Genomic DNA, 20,242 nt, shown 5'->3' with positions numbered 1-20,242 from the left:
GAGGGCGCGCATAGGGAAGTGCCATCATTCACTGGCCCAGGTGCGCAGGGGCGAAGGTCCAGGGGCCCCTCGGACACACCCCAACAGACATAAGATCAGTGCCCAAACGTGTGCAGGGAGGGACCTCTGGATACGCAGAAGACTGTATGCAGTTGCCCCTGGCCAGCTCCAGTGGGAGCCAGGCCCGAGTGCCAGGCAGGAACGCAGAGCATTCGCTCGGGCTAGCTGTGTACCTGCCCAGGCAGGTGCTGAACGGTGGGCGGCTGTGGTGACAGAACAGCAGGCAGCAGCAACTCACAGACAATCACTCCGAGCGCTGCGCTAAGGCTAGATCCCCGGCTGCCTTGGGCGAGCAGGGGCGCACAAGTGCAAAAATACCTCGCCAACATCAGTAGGCACCAATCGCTCACTTCCACTGTACACAAGTGTCTGCAGCCCAGCACTGGCAGGCGAGAGACCATCTCCTGGAGCACAGTGTGGCAGACCTGAGGATAACTCCCTGGCCACCTTGGGAAACTCCCGGAGCACTGCGCGACAGGTCTGAGGCGGGCTCTTGGGCCACCTTACCCACTCACAGGCTTGCCTGCAAGGACACCTTGGCTAGCTCCAACAGACACGGAAGGAACGCACTGTGCGGGGGCCCACTGCTGCAAGGAACAGGAACCTCTGAACCACCTCATTAGACCAGCTGTGGATACAGAAAAACAAGGCAACACACAAAGGCTGAACTGACATCTCCACAAAAAAAGTCAAGATGAAGTGGATAGAGTGCCTCTCAATCAACTAGCCAGAAGGAAGATCCTAATAAAAAGCATCTGAAATATAACCAGACAGCATAAACAAATGATATAAAAGGTACCCCAAGAACATCAGGCTCAGGAGATCAAAGAGACTGCACCACTAAAACCCCTAGATCTACCATAAAGAATCTCATACCACAAAGGTGGGAAGGCAAAGCAGACAAATCCAAATAACAAAAACAAACAAGAAGAATCCAACATGGTAAGACGCAGAAACAACCTCTCAATGAAAAGAAAAGAGGAATCCCCAGAAAGAGAGGTAGATGGAATAGACATAGCCCAAATGTCAGACATGGAATTCAAAACTATGGTGGTGAAGAAGCTCAATATGCTCGAAAACCTCAAAAACAACTATGACAACCTCCAAGGAAGTTACCAACAGCTCCAAGAAAATTACAGGGAACTTGCAGAGAACTACACCAGCATAAAAAAAGACATAGAAACTATCAACAAGAACCAGGAAGAAATGAAGAATGCAATCTCTGAACTGAAAAACACAGTAGAATCAGTCAAAAGCAGACTAAATGAAGCAGAGGATCGTATCAGTGAGTTAGAGGATAATGTATGAAATAATTCTCAAACGATAAAGCAAAATGAAAAAAGATTGAAAAAATATGAACAAGATGTAAGGGAATAACAGGATAGCATTATAAGATATAATATCAGTATCATCGGAATAAGAGAGGGAGAAGAAAAGGAGCTGGGAATTGAAAAACTGATAGGAGAAATAGTGACAGAAAATTTTCCGAGCCTCATGAGAGAAAAAGTTATGCAAGTCCAAGAAGCACTGAGAGTTCCAATCAAGAGGAACCCCAAAAAACCCACTCCAAGGCACATCATAGTTAAAATGGCAACATTCTAAGACAAAGAGAGAATCCTAAAAGCAGCAAGAGAAAAACAGCAAATAACTTACAAGGGAGCTCCAATAAGGCTATCGACCGATTTCTCAACAGAAACACTACAAGCCAGAAGGGAATGGTCAAAAATATTTCAAGCAATGAAAAACAAAGACCTACAACCAAGAATACTCTACCCAGCAAGGCTCCCATTCAAAATAGAAGGTGAAATAAGGAGTTTCTCAGACAAAGGAAGACTAAAAGAATATATCTCCACCAAACCAGCATTGCAAGAGACGCTAAAGGGAATATTCTAAGAAAAAGGAAGAGAAAAAAAAAAAAAAGAGCAGAGGAACAGAGATACAAACGGAAATGAATAAATACATGTTAATAATAACATTAAATGTAAATGGATTAAATGCTCCCATTAAAAGACATAGGGTAATTGAATGAATAAGAAAACAGGACCAACATATTTGCTGTCTACAAGAAACACACCTCAAAACAAAAGATTTACATAGACTGAAAGTAAAGGGATATAAAAAAATATTCCAAGCAAATGGACATGAAAAAAAAGCTGGGGTAGCAGTCCTCATATCAGACAAAACGGATTTCAAAGCAAGGGCAATAAAAAGAGACAAAGAAGGACATTTCATAATACTTAAAGGAACAATCCATCAAGAAGATATAACACTGATAAACATATATGCACCCAACATAGAAGCACCCAAATACATAAAGCAAATACTAGAAGACCACAAGAAGGATATTAACAACAACACACTCATAGTAGGGGACTTCAACACTCCATTATCAACAATAGACAGATCATCCAAGCAAAGAAACACAAAGGATATACAGGCATTGAACAACACACTAAACCACATGGAGTTAACTGATATATATAGAACTTTTCACCCCAAAGAAGAAAAATACACATTGTTTTCAAAGGCACATGGGACATTTTCAAAGATAGACCACATGATAGGACACAAAACAAGCCTCAACAAATTCAAGAAAATTGAAATCATATCAAGCATCTTTTTACACCACAATGCCTTGAAACTAAAAATCAACCTCAGGGAAATAAATCAAAGACACCCAAACTCATGGAGAATGAGTTACACGCTATTAAATAATGAATGGGTTAACAATGATATCAAAGAAGAAATCAAGAAATTTCTAGAAACTAATGACAATGAACACACAACAGCCCAAAACCTATGGGATACAGCAAAAGCTGTCCTAAGAGGGAAGTTCATAGCAATACAGGCATATCTGAAAAGAGTAGAAGAATCTCAAAAAAAAAAAAAAAATAACCCTAAAGCTACAAGAACTAGAACAACAACAATAAACAAAGCCTAGGGCAAAAAGAAGAAAGGAAATCATCAAGATAAAAGCAGAATTAAATGACATAGAAACTAAACGAACAATCAAAAAAATTACCAAAACTAGGAACTGGTTCTTTGAAAAAATAAACAAAATTGACAAGCCTCTAGCCACGCTCATCAAGAAAAAAAGAGAGAAGACCCAAATAAAATCAGAAATGAAAGAGAAGAAATCACAACTGATACAACAGAAATACAAACAATTATAAAAAATTACTACAAACAACTATATGCCAAGAAATTTGACAACCTAGTAGAAATGGACAGATTTGTAGAAATGGACAGGTTTCTAGAAACATATAATCTTCCAAAACTGAATCAAGAAGAAGTAGAAAGTTTCAACAGACCAATAACAAAGAAGGAAATTGAAACAGTAATCAAAAGTCTCCCGGCACACAAAAGCCCTGGACCGGATGGCTTCACAGGCGAATTTTACAAAACATTTAGGGAAGAACTAACTCCTACCCTCCTCAAACTATTCCAAAAAATCCAAGAAGAGGGAAAAATCCGAAACTCTTTCTATGAAGCCAGTATTACCCTAATCCCAAAACCAGGTCAAGACACAGCAAAGAAAGAAAACTACAGGCCAATATCACTGATGAACATAGATGCTAAAATCCTCAATAAAATTTTGGCAAACAGGATCCAGTAATATATCAAAATGATCACACACCATGATCAAGTAGGATTCATCCCAGGGATGCAAGGATGGTTTAATATTCGCAAATCAATAAATATAATACATCACCTAAACAAAATGAAAGACAAAAATCACATGATCATATCTATAGATGCAGAAAAAGCATTTGATAAAGTACAACACCCATTTATGATGAAAACACTCAGCAAAATGGAATAGAGGGAGCATACCTTAACATAATCAAGGCTATATATGCGGTCTGAATCCAACATCATACTCAATGGACAAAAACTAAAAGCATTCCCCCTGAAATCAGGAACTAGACAAGGCTGTCCACTCTCCCCACTTCTATTCAACATAGTGTTGGAAGTCCTAGCCACAACAATCAGACAAGACAAAGAAATAAAAGGCATCCAAATTGGGAAAAAAGAGGTAAAACTATCACTATTTGCAGACGACATGATTGTGTACCTAGAAAACCCTATAAACTCCACTAAAAGACTACTCGAGATAATAAGTGAATTTGGCAAAATAGCAGGGTATAAAATAAATATACAGCAATCTAAGGCATTTCTGTACACCAACAATAAAATATCAGAGACAGAAGCAAAAAAGAAAATACCATTTACTATAGCAACAAGAAAAATAAAGTACCTAGGAATAAACTTAAACAAAGAGATAAAAGAACTGTACACTGAAAATTATGCAACATTGAAGAAAGAAATCAAGGAAGATACAAATAAATGGAGGCAAATACCATGTTCTTGGATGGGGAGAATCAACATCATCAAAATGGCCATACTACCCAAAGTAATTTACACATTCAATGCAATCCCTATTAAAATACCAATGACATATTTCACTGACCTAGAACAAATCCTCCAAAATTTCATATGGAACCAAAAACGACCCCGAATAGCAAAAGCAATCTTGAAACAGAAGAACACAACAGGAGGAATCACAACACCAGACATCAAACAATACTACAAAGCCACTGTGATCAGAACAGTCTGGTACTGGCATAAGAACAGACATATAGATCAGTGGAAGAGAATAGAGAGTCCAGAAATAAACCCAGGCCTCTGTGGTCAACTAATATTTGATAAAGGAGGAAGGAACATAAAATGGAGTGAGAAGAGCCCCTTCAACAAATGGTGCTGGGGGAACTGGATAGCGATGTGCAAAAAAATGAAACTAGACCAGCAACTTACACCACACACGAGAATAAACTCAAGATGGATCAAAGACTTAAATGTAAGCCGTGATACCATAAAAGTCCTAGAGGAAAACATAGGCAGGAAAATTTCAGATATCACACGTAACAATGTCTTGACGGATACATCTCCTAAGGCAAGAGAAATAAAGGAAAAAATAAACAAATGGGACTACTTCAAACTAAAGAGTTTCTGCTCAGCAAAAGAAAACATCAGCAAGATAACAAGGAAACCAACCATATGGGAAAACATATTTGCGAATGATATCACAGACAGGGAACTGATCTCCAAAATATATAAAGAGCTTATGTGACTCAACATCAAGAAAACAAACAACCCAATTAAAAAATGGGCAAAGGACCTGAACAAACACTTCTCCAAAGAGGACACACAGAAGGTCCATAAACACATGAAAAAATGCTCAACATCATTGGCCATCAGAGAGATGCAAATAAAAACCACAATGAGATGCCACTTTACACCTGTCAGAATGGCCATCATCAACAAATCAACAAACAACAAATGCTGGCGAGGATGTGGAGAAACAGGAACCCTACTGCACTGTTGGTGGGAATGCAGACTAGTGCAGCCACTATGGAAAACAGTATGGAATTATTTCAAAAAACTAAAAATGGAACTGCCTTTTGTTTTTTTGTTTTTTTTTAAAGTATATTTTATTGATTATATTGTTACAATAGTTCCAAATTTTTCCCTTTGCTCCACTCCGCCCAGCACCCCCCTTCCCAAACAATCCCCTCCCCAAGTCCATGCCCATGGGTCGTACATACAAGCTCTCCTGCAAAACCCTTTCATATATTCTTCTTCTTCTTCTTTTAAATAATTAATTAGTTAAATATTTTAACAATAAAAAATAACAATCCCTCCCTCTCAGACTTAAGACCCTTTACAATCTTATAAAGAACAATGGATGAAGGTCTCGAGCTCCTCTAGCTGTTCAAGCTGGACATGGTCGTCGTCCTACCTACCCTTGGGTCAAGAAATCCCTAATAAGAGGGGGGGTGTGGAGGGGAGGGTGGTCTTCCCACAAGGGGAAGGATCGTGCAGACTCCAGGTTGGTTGGCTGTCTCTGGACAACGGCATGCTTGGTTTAACAGGCTGGCATCCTTGTTGTATTCTGGGGGCAACAGGGTTAAAGGACATCATTCAGTCCATAACCACTAGATGACAAAAGACAGGTATTAATTTTTCAATATCCCACATTAGGGAAAAGAAGGGCTTCTTTGGAGTAAGGTATGCCAGGTACATCTTACCTGTTCAAAACCCTTTTGCCCATTATTCTTAGTTTGGACTGAGGGAAATATTTTAGGTTTCCCCCTCTCAGGACTCTGGGCTCTTTCTGTCCAAGCCATTAGGATAGAAAAGAGAAACCAGTTTTAAAGTGAAGCCCACAGACCACCCCGTTCTTCACCAACCCAGCCACTTAGGTTCAGCCAAACCATTGAGTCTCAGGAGGCAGCAATGCAGACAGGATTAAGTGAGGCTTATACGTACAGACAATCACTCAGGTAATGAGATCGTAGGCTTATGCCCTTTGAAAACAGAAAACACATGTTAATTTATGTAACATAACCCACATATACAAGTCTCTAAATCTGTAGGACTGTCTTATCGGAAAGACATCCAGTTGCAAGGCATTTGACATTCTTCTTGCCTGTAAATTAAACATCTTTGATAATGCCGCAGATATAGTTTAACTTTCAAATGAAATCAAATTTTAAATGAAAAGAAACTTTAAAGACGGTTAGCTGCACTACTTTATAGTCTACCACTGGGCATTGTGATCTTCCTTGAACCGTGATTTTTCTCCCTAAGATTACCCTCCTTGTCATTAAAGGAACTGCATTAAGTTCATTTTTAATTTATCCTGTTCATTTGCATAAACACAACAAGAGCAGCAAATGATCACTTCTGATCTTTAGTTCTGCTTTGCTGGAACTTATGCAAGGAACATTTAGGGTGACCTTCAGTCTGCCCTTCAGGGCACAGAAACTGAGTCACATACCTGGCATTCAGCCTTGCCTGTAAACACCTGTCTTTTCCAGGTCCTCCTGGTTTTCCATTGTGCCTTAAGGTCCCTTCTAGCCATCTTTCAGGAAAACAACCTTCATTTCTTCCCTGGAAAGAGAGCTATGGACGGCTCATCCATCCAAGGTACCAGACCTTTTATCTCGTGGACTTTTATCACCTTTGAAAGTCAGTCCCAGTTGCTCAGGGCTTTTTGGTAACAACCAAAGCCCAAGCATGTCTCCTTTAGGCATGACATTCCATTCAAAGTCTTAGTCAAAAAAATCGTTATTAACAACTGGTCTTATTAGTTTTATGCAAAGAAACTTAGGTCATTACTTACTTCTTTAGACTGCCAAATTCTGGAGGGATCAGATAGGGAGAAAATATATACAGTGTGAAGGAAAATCCTTGTCCTTCTAATATTCACTGAACTTGCATTTCTATTCTTTATATTTTTATTTTGCCCCCCACTAAAAATTTTTCTGTTTGTTTGTTCTTCCATTACAGTTGTCTCACTTTTCTCCCCCTGTTGCTTCCCTGCACCCTGCCCCCCCTTCTTCCACATTAAGTCTCCACCCAGTTGTCCATGTCCATGGGTCATTTATACATGCTCTTTGACTAGACCCTTCCCCTTCTTACCACTTTTCTCCCTCCCATCTCCCCCTTTGTTACTGTTAGTTTATTTCTTGTTTACATACCTCTGGTTCAATTTTGCTCATTTGTTTGTGTCGTTCATTAGTTTCCTGTAACAGGTGATAGCATAAGGTAATTTTCTTTTGTTGCCTAGCTTATTTCACTAAGCATAATTCTCTCTAGTTCCAACCATGTTGTTGCAAATGGTAGAAGTTCCTTCTTTCTTTCAGTACTTATTCATTGTCATTTTCCCCCTTTGTACTTGTGTTCCTCTCTGTCTCTCTCTGTTTCTTCATCTTCTTAAAGCAGACCCTTTAACATCTCTTGCAATACTGGTTTGGTGGAGATGTATTCTTTTAGCCTTCTTTTGTCTTGGAAACTCCTTATTTCACCTTCCATTTTGAATGAGAGCCTTGCTGGGTAGAGTATTCTTGGTTGTAGGCCTTTGTTTTTCAGTACTTGGAATATATTTTGCCATTCCCTTCTGGCTTGTAGTGTTTCTGCTGAGAAATCTGATGATAGCCTTATTGGAGCTCCCTTGTATGTTATTAGTTGTTTCTCTCTTGCTGCTTTTAGGATTCTCTCTTTGTCTTTGAATGTTGCCATTTTAATTATGATGTGTCTTGAAGCGGGTTTTTTTGGGTTCATCTTCATTGGGACCCTCTGTGCTTCCTGGACTTGCATGATTCTTTCTCTCTTCATGTTAGCGAATTTTTCTGTCATTAGTTTTTCAAAAAGGTTTTCTGTCTCTTGCTCTTCTTCTTCTCCTTCTGGAATTCCTATGATACAGATATTATTATGTTTCATGTTGTCCTGCAGCTGTCTTATAGCCTCTTCAGTCTTGTTCAGTCTTTTTTCGTTTCGTTGCACTGTCTGTGAGTTTTTGTCTACATTGTCCTCCAGCTCGCTGATCTGATCTTCTGCTTCCTTTAGCCTGTTTTTAATTCCTTCTACTGTGTTCTTCAATTCGGAGATCGTATTCTTCATTTCCTCCTGGCTCTTATTGATAGCTTCCATGTCCTTTTTGATGCTGGTATAATTCTCAGTAAGTTCCTTATAGTTCTTCTGCAGTTCACTGTAGTTTTTCTGGAGTTCTTTGTAGTTTCCGCTGAGCTCATTGAGCTTCTCCATAATCCATTCTTTCAATTCCATATCTGATAGTTTGCTCCCCTCTATTTCATTTAGCACTCTTTCTGGGGACTCTACCTTTCCTTTCGATGGGAGGTTGTTTCTCTGTCTCCACATTTTTTTGACTCCTATTGTTTGTTGGTGCTTCTTAGAATGATCTGCACTTCCTGGATCTGCCCCTGGTGGCATCAGATCCTGTACCAGTCTGGGCCTAGGCAGCCTGTTGGAGACTTCCAGGGATCTACTGCCTTTGTCTGACTCCTTTAGTTGTTAATCTATTCAATCTGTGATTAGCCATCAGGCTTTAGAACCGTGGGTGTGGCAGCTTAAATCCTGTAGGCAGGTCTTTTGCTTCCCCTCAGGCTGATGCCACTTGGCCGGGAATGGTCTGCCTGCAGCACTGGGGATGAGTCAGCACTGGGACCCGGCCGGCCGCTTCCCCAGCTGTCCCCTCAAAGCCACCACACCAAACTCTTCCCAAGGATTTCCTGTCCTCTCTGTCTTCCCTCTGCTTGTGCCCAGGGTAAGTGGGGGCAGAATATTTTCATATGTGATCCGCTTAAGAGCTCTTTTACTCCAGCTCTTTCTCTTTGGCTAGCAAGAAACCCTGTGGCTTTTCGCTTTTCTCAGCTGGATTCTATTTTACTTTCTACTCTGTTGCTGTAGGCTGGGAAGCCCAGCTGGGGGTTTAGACCCTGCCCTTCTCAGGGGGAATCCCCGGCTGCTGAGCTGTTTCTCAGTCCCTTCAGCTGTCACCCGTGTGACGCCAGCCAGCCACTTCCGCGTCTCTGCACTCCCTACCGGTCACGTTGTGATGTAGTGGCCTTTTCTGTCTCTCCGTGGTTATAAGACTTCTCTCCAGCTAGTGTTCAGTTGGTTATTCCAGATTTCTCAAAAATTACGTTGTAAATCCAGACTAGTTCTGGGAGGAAGTTAGTGTAGCTTCCACTTACTCCTCCGCCATCTTGTTTCTCTCGGAACTGCCTTTTGAACCAACGACTCCACTGCTAGGATTATACCCGAAAAATCCTAAAACCCTAATTTAAAAAAACCTATGCACCCCTATGTTCATAGCAGCCTTGTTTACAATAGCTAAGTGCTAGAAACAGCCTAAGTGCCCATCTGTAGATGAGTGGATCAAAAAACTGGTACATTTACACAATGGAATACTATGTAGCAGAAAGAAAGAAGGAACTTCTGCCATTTGCGACAACATGGATGGAACTAGAAAGAATTATGTTTAGTGAAATAAGCCAGGCAAAGAAATAAAAATACCATATGATATCACGTAATACAGAAAACTAAAGAGCAACACAAACAAACAAACTAAATAGGCAAAGACTAGAATAGTAGTCAGTAGTGGGGAGTGGCGAGGGAGAGAAGGGTGTTAAGTAAGGGAAGAATCTAGTCAAGGAACATGTATGAATGACTCATGGACATGGACAATGGGGAGGGATATGATTGTGGGAGAATGGATAGTCTGGGAGGGGGCAGCAATGGGGGAAAAATGGGACAACTGTAATTGAAAAACCAAAAAATAAAATTAAAAAAACAAATTAATTAATACAATTTAAAAAAAATTATTTAACTAATAGAAAATTTGAGCAAGGTTGTAGGATTCCAGATTAATATACAAAAAACAACTGTATATCTATACATTTGCATTTAACAATCTGAAAATATATATAAGAAAACAATTGCATTCACAATAACATAAAAAATACTTAGAAATAAATTTATGAAAAAGAGGGTAAAACTGAAAACTACAAAGTAATGTTGAAACAAATTATAGAAGATCGAAATAAATGGAAAAATATGTTCATGGGTTGGAAGACTTAACCTTTTTAAATTCAGCAGTACTTCCCAAAGTGATATACATATTCAGTGCAATCTCTATAAAAATTTCAGCTAAATTATTTGTAGAAACTGACAAGCTGATTGTAAAATTTGACAACAGATCCAGAATAGCCAAATCTATTATGAGAAACAAGAATAGAGTAGGAAGACTCATACTTCCCAATATGAAATCTTATTCCAAGGAATCAGTAATCAAGACAGTGTTGTTCTAGCACAAGGATAGAAATATAGATCAATGGAAAAGCATTGGAAGTCCAAAAATAAACCTATATATCTATCGCTAACTGATTTTTGGCAAGGTTGCCAAGACCATTCAGTGAGAAAAAATAGTATTTTCAAAAAAGTGCTTACACCACTAGTTAGTAACATGTAGAATAATGAATTTAGTTGCCTGCCTCACACCACATAAAAAATTAACTCAAAAGGATCAAAGACCAAGAAATAATAGCAAAAGCTAAACACTAGGAAGAAAACATAGAAGTAAATCTTCATGACCTTGAATTTGGCACAGGATTTTTAAATATGAATCCAAAGCATGAGCCAAAAGAGAAAAAAATAATGTGTACTTTACCAAAATTTAAAATTTTTATGTGAAAGGATACTATCAAGTAGGTAAAAAGACAATCCACATAATGGAAAAGAAATTTCCAAATCATATATCTGATAAGGAACTTCTATCAAGAAAATATAAAGAACTCTTACAACTCAATAATAAAAATGCAAAAAAATCAATGAAAAAATGGGGACGAATCTGAATAGACATTTCTCAAAGAATATGTACAAATGGCCACTAAGCACATAAAAAATGTTCAATATCTTTAGTAATTAGAGAAATGGAAATCACAGTGAGATATCACTTCATAGCCACTAGGATGGCTAGAATCAAAAAGTCAGATAACAAGTGTTGACAAGGATGTGGAAAAACAGAACCCTCATATACTACTGGTGGAAATGGAAAATGGTCCAGCCACTTTGGAAACAGCCTAGCAGTTTCTCAGGTGATTAAACAGAGTTTCCATATTACTCAGCATTTCCACTCTTAAGAGAAATAAAAGCTTATGTCCACACAGAAACGTATACAAAATTGCTAATAGCATCATTCATAGTAGCCTAAAAGTGGATAAAACTTAAATGTTCATTGATAGACAGATGAATAAACAATGGTGATATATCTATAAATAAAATATTATTTTGCCAAAGAAAAAAAATGAAGTGTTGATGCATGCTAATTATGGATCCTTGAAACATTATAAGAGAAAAGCCAGTCAAAAAAAACAAAACAAAACACATACTCTATTATTTCATTCAAATGTATATTAACTTCCCAGACCTGACATAACAAAGTACCCAAATTGGGTGTCTTAAAACAGCATAAATTTAGTGTCTCATAGTTATGGAAGCTAGAAGTCTAAAATCATAATATTATCAGAGTCATACTTTTTTTGAAACCTTAAGAATTAAATTATTCCTTGCCTCTTCTAGTCTCTACATCATCTTCACTCTGTTTGTGTCCAAATTTCCCTCTTTAAAAAAAAAAAAAAGTCACATTAGATTAGGTCCTACCCTACTCCAGTATGACTTTTTAACTATTTATATCTGCAATGATCATATTTCAAATAAGGTCACATTCTGAGTAACTGGGAGCTAGGAATTCTTTTAGGAGTTACAATACATAATAATGTGAAAATCCAGAATAAGGAAATATATAAGGACAGAAAGTAGATTAGCCATTTCTTAGAGTGAGGGCCAGGGATGAGGAGATAAGACAATGATAACTAAAGAATATTATGTTTCTTTTTGAGGTGGTGAAAGTGTTATAAAATTGTGGTAATGGTTACATATATCTGTAAATATATTAAAAGTTAAATTATGCACTTTAAAAAATGAGTTTTGTGGTATATGGATTATATCTCTATAACGTTTATTTTTTAAAGAAAAGAAAAAATATCTTAATGAAATTGTCCAGTAGGTTTCACCAGACTTTCCAAGGAACTCATAGCACTTCAAAGAATTATAAAAATACCAGTCACATGTGACTACTCATAGTTGAATTTAATAAGTTTAACATAAATAAAATTACAAATTTAGTTCTTCAGTCACACTAGACACATTTCAATTGCTCAATAGCCACATGTGGCTAGAGCCTACTGAATCAGGCAACACAAATACAGGGCATTTCCATCATCACAACAAGTTCTCTTAAACAGAGCTAGTATTGCTCCACTCTCTGCCTGGATATAACTACTACCTAATTAGATGTAAGGTCCAAATGAATCTCTTTCTTTTTTCTTTTTTAAAGATATTATTTATTTGTTTTTAGAGAGAGAGGAAAGGAGGGAGAAAGAGAAAGAGGGAAAGATCAATGTGTTGTTGCCTCTAGCACACCCCAAACCGTGAACCCAGCTCTTAACCCGGGCATGTGCCCTGACTGGGAATCAAACTGGCAACCGTTTGGATCACAGGCCAGCATTCAATCCACTGAACCACACCAGCCAGGGCAGTCCAAGTGTATCTCTTACACAGCTGACATCAGTATTGATCATAGAGCACTATTGTGCTCTTGAAACTTTACATATATGATTTCATTTAATCCTCCAGCAGTCTCATAATTAAATATATTACATACAAAAATGAATATCTGAAGCCAGACAAATTTCATCTTTTAAAGTATATTTTATTGATTATGTTGTTACAGTAGTTCCAATTTTTCCCCTTTTCTTCCCTCTGTCCAGTAATCCCACACCCCTTTGTTCATGTCCATGGGTCATGTATATGTTCTTTGGCTTCATTCTTTCCTATATTATTCTTAACTTCCCTCTGTCCATTTTGTACCAACCGATTATGCCTCTTAATCCCTGCACCATTTCCCCTCCTCCCCTCTCTAAGCTAATAACCCTCTAAATGATCCCCATACTTATGATTGTGTTCCTATTCTGGCTTGCTTAGTTGGATTTTGTTTTAATCTTTTAGATTCAGTTGTTGATAGTTGTGAGTTTGTTTTCATTTTAGTGTTCATAGTTTTGACCTTCTTTTTCTTAAGTAAGTCCCTTTGATATTTCATATAATAATGGCTTGGTGATAATGAACTCTTAGCTTTACCTAGTCTCGGAAGCACTTCATCTGCCCTTCCATTCTAAATGAGAGCTTTGCTGCATAGAGTAATCTTGGTTGTAGGCCCTTGCTTTACATCACCTTGAATACTTCTTGCCAGTCCCTTCTTACCTGCAAAGTTTCTTTTGAGAAATCAGCTGATAGTCTTATAGGCACCCCTTTGTAGGCAACTCTCTGCTTCTCCCTTGCTGCTTTTAGGATTCTCTATCTTTTACCTTTAGCATTTTAATCGTGATGTGTCTTGGTGTGATTCCCTCTGGGTTCAGCTCACCTGGGAATCCCCATGCTCCCTGAACTTGTGTGTCTATTTCCTTTGCAACATTTGGGAAGTTTTCCTCCATTATTTTTTCACATGTTTTCAATTTCTTGCTCTTCCTCTTCTCCTTCTGGCACCCCTATGATTCAGATGTTGGCACGTTTAAAGTTGTCCCAGAGGTTCCCAAGCATCTCCTCATTTTTTTCAATTCTTGTTTCCTCATTCTGTTTTTTTCTTCCTTTTGTTCCAAATTATTTATTTGAAACCTGGTTTCCTTCCCTTCACCATCGGTTTTGTGTGGATTTTCCTTCGTTTCACTTAGCATAGCCTTCACTTCTTCTCTTATACGTTTGCCATACTTAAGCATATTTGTCAAGCCTGTGAGCATCTTTATCACCAGTGTTTTGAATTCTGTATCTGTTAGGTTGGCTATCTCCTCATCTGTTAGGTTGGCTACCTCCTCATCACTTAGTTCTCCCACTGGAACCTTGATCTGTTCCCTATTTTGGGCATTACTTCTCTGTCTCTTCATCTTGACAGGCTCCTGTGTTTGTTTGCCTCTGTGTCTTAGGTAGAGCTGTCACTCCTGTTTCATTGTAAGGGGCAGATCCTTAGGGTTTCATCAGTACAGAGCAACCTGTTTGATCACGTTGTGGCACTGTATGTGGGGGAGGGGTCTGAGAGGGAACAATGTCACTTCCCCAGCACTCGCCCCTTTTCCGGGCACTTCTCCCACTTACATATGAGACTGGTGCCTCTCTAGCTGTTTCCCTGGTTGTCATTCCCAGAGTGGATGGGTCTGCGGATGTTTTAGGACTGTGGGGGCCCTTTAAACAATCAGACTCTGATGAGAGACTGGCAGTTTCTGCATCTTCCCAAACTCCTGCTGGTTTTCATAGTCAGAAGCAACAAGGCTTGATTCTCGCCAGTGCTGGGACTGTGAGCTGTGAGGTCTGATGAGGAGCTGGGGATGCTCCCCAGGTGTCCCTCCTGACTTTTTAAAATGTGTAACTGTGCTTTCCGCTGGCCCGCTGCTGCCTCCGCTGCTGCCACCACCACACCGTGTGCTCTCAGCGCTGGCTCTGATCTGACTCTGCCCCTCCTACCTATCTGGATGAGTATTTCTTCTTCGTATCTTTGTTTATTGGACTTTCATGCAGTTTGATTTTCTGGAACTTCCGGTTGTTTCTAGTCTTGAGGTAGTTGTATTTCTTCTTAGTTGTCGAGGGAGACACAGCATGTCTGTCTATGCCTCCTTATTGGCCAGAAGCCCCAAACTTCAAATTAGAGCTAAAACCTCCCATCAATTCAGGAGGTAGGATCAGTTATCAGGGTTCATAAGAAACAAATTAGAATTAGACTGGAGTAGTCCTGCAACCCTAAATTTTCTCCAAGGAGGACATATAAACGGCCAATAGATATATGAAAAGATACTAAACATCTCTAATCATCAGGGAAATGCAAATTAAAAACACAATGTGATACCATCTTATACCAGTCAGAATAGCTATTATTAAAAAGGAAACAAATAATAAATGTTGGTGAGCATGTAAAGAAAGAGGAACCCTTATGCACTGTTGGTGGAATTGTAAATTGGTACAGCCATTAGAGAATACATTATGGAGTTTCCTCAAAAAGTTAAAAATAGAATTACCATATGACCCAGCAATTCTACTCCTGGATATTTATTTTATAAAAGTGAAAATACTAATTCAAAAAAGATATACATTTCTATATTCATTGTAGCATTATTTGCAATAGCCAAGATATGGAAGCAACCTAGCTGTCCAACAATAGATGAATGAAGAAAATGTGATTATATATATGGAATATATATATAAATGGAATATTACTCAGCAATAAATAAGAATGAAATATTGAATTTGTAAAAGCATGGGTGGACATGAAGGATATTATTCTAAATGAAATAAGTCAGACAGAGAAAAACAAATATTGTATGATTTCACTTACTCTAGAATTTTAAAAATCAAAAGAAACAAATAAAACAAAAACAAAAACAGACTCATAGAAATAGAGAACTAAATAATGGTTGCTAGAGACGACAGGGGTTGGGGGATGAGTCAAAAGATAAGAGGAATAAGAGGTACACATTTCCAGTTATAAAATAAGCCACAGAGATGTAGTAGTGTGCAGTACAAGAAATATAGTCAATAATATTGTAGTAAGTTAGCATGGTGACAGATGGTTACTAGGTTTAGTGTCATAATCATATTATAAGGTATATGAGCATACATGTTGAATCACTATGTTATGCACCTGAAACTAACATACTATTATATCCAACTATACTTTAAAAAAAATTAAATTAAAAAAATTTCCCTTCTCTCCAAAAGAAAAGCTGCCTTGTATTTCAACTGATGAACTGTTGAAGTATCATTAACAGGAAGAAAAGTAATACAAGTTGATCAACAAAATCAACCTGCTTTGTATTGCCATTCTATTGGGATCCCTATCATATTGTTTGGTTTACAACTATAGCTACAACAATGATATCAACTACAACAGCAGCACAACTATACAATTTATCCAAGATTTAATGAAAAAGTTGTCAGTGGCTTGTTTGACTGCCAGCTTATCATTTTAAACTTGTATTCTGGCTTTAAAAAACAAATGTAGGAGAAACAAGATGGCGGAGGAGTAAGTGGAAGCTACACTAACCTCCTCCCAGAACTAGTCTGGATTTATAACTTAATTTTGGAGAAATCATCTGGAATAACCAACCGAACACTAGCTGGAGAGAAGTCTTATAACCACGGAGAGACATAAAAGGCCGCTACATCACAATGTGACCAGTAGGGAGTGCGGAGACGCGGAAGGGCTGGCTGGGCTCCCACGAGTGGCAGCTGAAGGGACTTAGAAACAGCTCAACAGCTGGGGGTTCCCCCTGAGAAGGGCAGGGTCTAAACCCCCAGCTGAGCTTCCCAGCCTGCAGCAACAGAGTGGAAAGTAAAATAGTATCCAGCTGAGAAAAGCGAAAAGCCACAGGGTTTCTTGCTAGCCAGAGAGAAACAGCTGGAGAAAAAGAGTTCTTAAGCAGATCACATATGAAAATATTCTGCCCCCACTTACCCTGGGCTCAAGCAAAGGGAAGACAGAGAGGACTGGAGACACTTGGGGAGAGTTTGGTGTGGTGGCTTTGAGGGAAGACCTGGGGAAGCAGTTGGCCGGGTCCCAGTGCTGACTCATTCCCACACTGCAGGCAGACCATTCCCGGCCAAGTGGCGTCAGCCTGAGGGGAAGCAAAAGCCCTGCCTACAGAAATTAAGCTGCCACACCCACGGTCCTTAAGCCTGATGGCTAATCACAGATTGAATAAATTAACAACTAAAGAAGACAGACAAAGGCAGTAGATCCCTGGAAGTCTCCAACAGGCTGCCTAGGCCCAGACTGGTACAGGATCTGATGCCACCAGGGGCAGATCCAGGAAGTGCAGATCATTCTAAGAAGCACCAACAAACAATAGGAGTCACAAAAATGGGGAGACAGAGAAACAACCCCCCATCGAAAGGAAAGGTAGAGTCCCCAGAAAGAGTGCTAAATGAAATAGAGGGAGCAAACTATCAGATATGGAATTGAAAGAATGAATTATGGAGAAGCTCAATGAGCTCAGCGGAAACTACAAAGAACTCCAGAAAAAATACAGGGAACTCCAGAAAAACTAGAAGGAACTTACTGAGAATTACAGCAACATGAAAAAGGACATAGAAGCTATCAATAAGAGCCAGGAGGAAATGAAGAATACAATCTTTGAATTGAAGAACACAGTAGAAGAAATTAAAAACAGGCTAGAGGAAGCAGAAGATTGGATCAGCGAGCTGGAGGACAGCGTACACAAAAACTCCCAGACAGTGTAACAAAATGAAAAAAGACTGAACAAGACTGAAGGGGTTCTAAGACAGCTGCAGAATAACACGAAATGTAATAATATCTGTATCGTAGGAATTCCAGAAGGAGAAGAAGAAGAGCAAGGAATAGAAAACCTCTTTGAAAAACTAATGACAGAAAACTTCCCTAACATGAGGAGAGAAAGAGTCACGCAAGTCCAGGAAGCACACATGGTCCCAATGAGGATGAACCCCAACAGGCCCACTTCAAGACACATCATAATTAAAATGGCAACATTCAAAGACAAAGAGAGAATCCTAAAAGCAGCAAGAGAAAAACAACTAATAACATACAAGGGAGCTCCAATAAGGTTATCATCAGATTTCTCAGCAGAAACACTACAAGCCAGAAGGAAATGGCAAAAATATATTCTAAGCAATGAAAAACAAAGGCCTACAACCAAAAATACTCTACCCAGCAAGGCTCTGATTCAAAATGGAACGTGAAATAAGGAGTTTCCAAGACAAAAGAAGGCTAAAAGAATACATCTCCACCAAACCAGCAATGCAAGAGATGCTAAAGTGTCTGCTTTAAGAAGATGAAGAAACAGAGAGAGACAGAGAGGAACACGAGTACAAAGGGGGAAATGACAATGAATAAATACTGAAAGAAAGAAGGAACTTCTACCATTTGCAACAACATGGTTGGAACTAGAGAGAATTATGCTTAGTGAAATAAGCCAGGCAACGAAAGAAAAATACTTTATGTATCACCTATTACAGAAGACTTATGAACAACACAAACAAATGAGCAAAATTGAACCAGAGGTATGTAAACAAGGAATAAACTAACAGTAACAAAGGGGGAGATGGGAGGGAGAGAAGTTGGTAAGAAGGGGAAGGGTCTAGTCAAAGAACATGTATAAATGACCCGTGGACATGGACAACTGGGTGGGAACTGAATGTGGGAGAAGGGGGGGGCAGGGTTCAGGGAAGCAAGAGGGGGAAAAAGTGGGACAACTCTAATGAAAAAACAAACAAAAAATTTTAGTGGGGGAAAAATGAAAATATAAAGAATAGAAATGCAAGTTCAGTGAATATTAGAAGGACAAGGATTTTCCTTCACACTGTATATTTTTCGCCCTATCTGATGCCTCCAGAGTTTGGCATTCTAAAGAAGTAAGTAATGACATAAGTTTCTTTGCATAAAGCTAATAAGACCAGTTGTTAATAGAGGTTTGGTTTTTTTTTTTTAACTAAGACTTTGACTGGAATGTCATGCCTAAAGGAGACACGCTTGGGCTTTGGTTGTTACCAAAATCCCTGAGGAACTTGGATTGACTTACAAAGGTAATAAAAGTCCCCGAGATAAAAAAACTGGTACCTTGGATGGATGCGCGGTCCATGGCTATCTTTCCAGGAAAGGAATGAAGGTTGCTTTCCTGAAAGATGGGTAGATGGGACCTTAAGACACAATGGAAAACCAGAAGGACTTGGAAAAGACAGGTGTTTACAGGCAAGGCTGAATGCCAGGTATGTGGTTCAGCTTCTGGGCCCTGAAGGGCAGACTGAAGGTCACCCTAAATGTTTCTTGTGTAAGTTCCAGCAAAGCAGAACTAAAGATCATAAGTGATCATTTTCTGCTCTTGTTGTGTTTATGCAAATGAACAGGATAAATTAAAAATGGACTTAATGTAGTCCCTTTAATGACAAGAAGGGTAATCTTAGGGAGAAAAATCATTATTCAAGGAAAATCACAATGCTCAGTGGTAGACTGTAAAGTAGTGCAGCTAACCGTTTTTAAAGTTTCTTTTCATTTAAAATTTGTTTTCATTTGAAAGTTAAACTATGTCTGTGGCATTATCAAAGATGTTTAATTTACAGGCAAGAAGAATGTCAAATGCCTTGCAAATAGATGTCTTTCCGATAAGACAGTCCTACAGATTTAGAGACATGTATGTGGGTTATGTTACATAAATTAACATGTGTTTTCTGTTTTCAAAGGGCATAAGCCTACGATCTCATTACCTGAGTCATTGTCTGTACGTATAGACCTCACTTAATCCTGTCTGCATTGCTGCCTCCTGAGACTCAATGGTTTGGCTGAACTAAGTGGCTGGGTTGGTGAAGAATGGGGTGGTCTGTGGGCTTCACTTTAAAACTGGTTTCTCTTTCTGTCCTAATGGCCTGGAAAGAAAGAGCCCAGAGGCCTGAAAGGGGAGAAACCTAAAATGTTTCCCTCAGTCCAAACTAAGTATAATGGGCAAAAGGGTTTTGGACAGGTGAGATGTACCTGGCACACCTTCCTCCAAAGAAGCCCTTCTTTTCCCTAATGTGGGACATTGAAAAAGTAATACCTGTCTTTTGTCATCTAGTGGTTATGGATTGAATGATGTCCTTTAACCCTGTTGCCAAATCTGTTGCCCCCAGAATACAACAAGGATGCCAGCCTGTTTAATCAAGCATGCCGTTGTCCGGGGACAGACAACCAACCTGGAGTCTGCAC

This window comes from Furipterus horrens, unplaced genomic scaffold (assembly GCF_987537825.1).
Source record: "Furipterus horrens unplaced genomic scaffold, mFurHor1.1.pri manual_scaffold_17, whole genome shotgun sequence".
Classification (NCBI taxonomy): Eukaryota; Metazoa; Chordata; class Mammalia; order Chiroptera; family Furipteridae; genus Furipterus; species Furipterus horrens.
The sequence above is the reverse complement of the archived record's forward strand: the minus strand, read 5'-3'. Positions refer to the sequence as shown.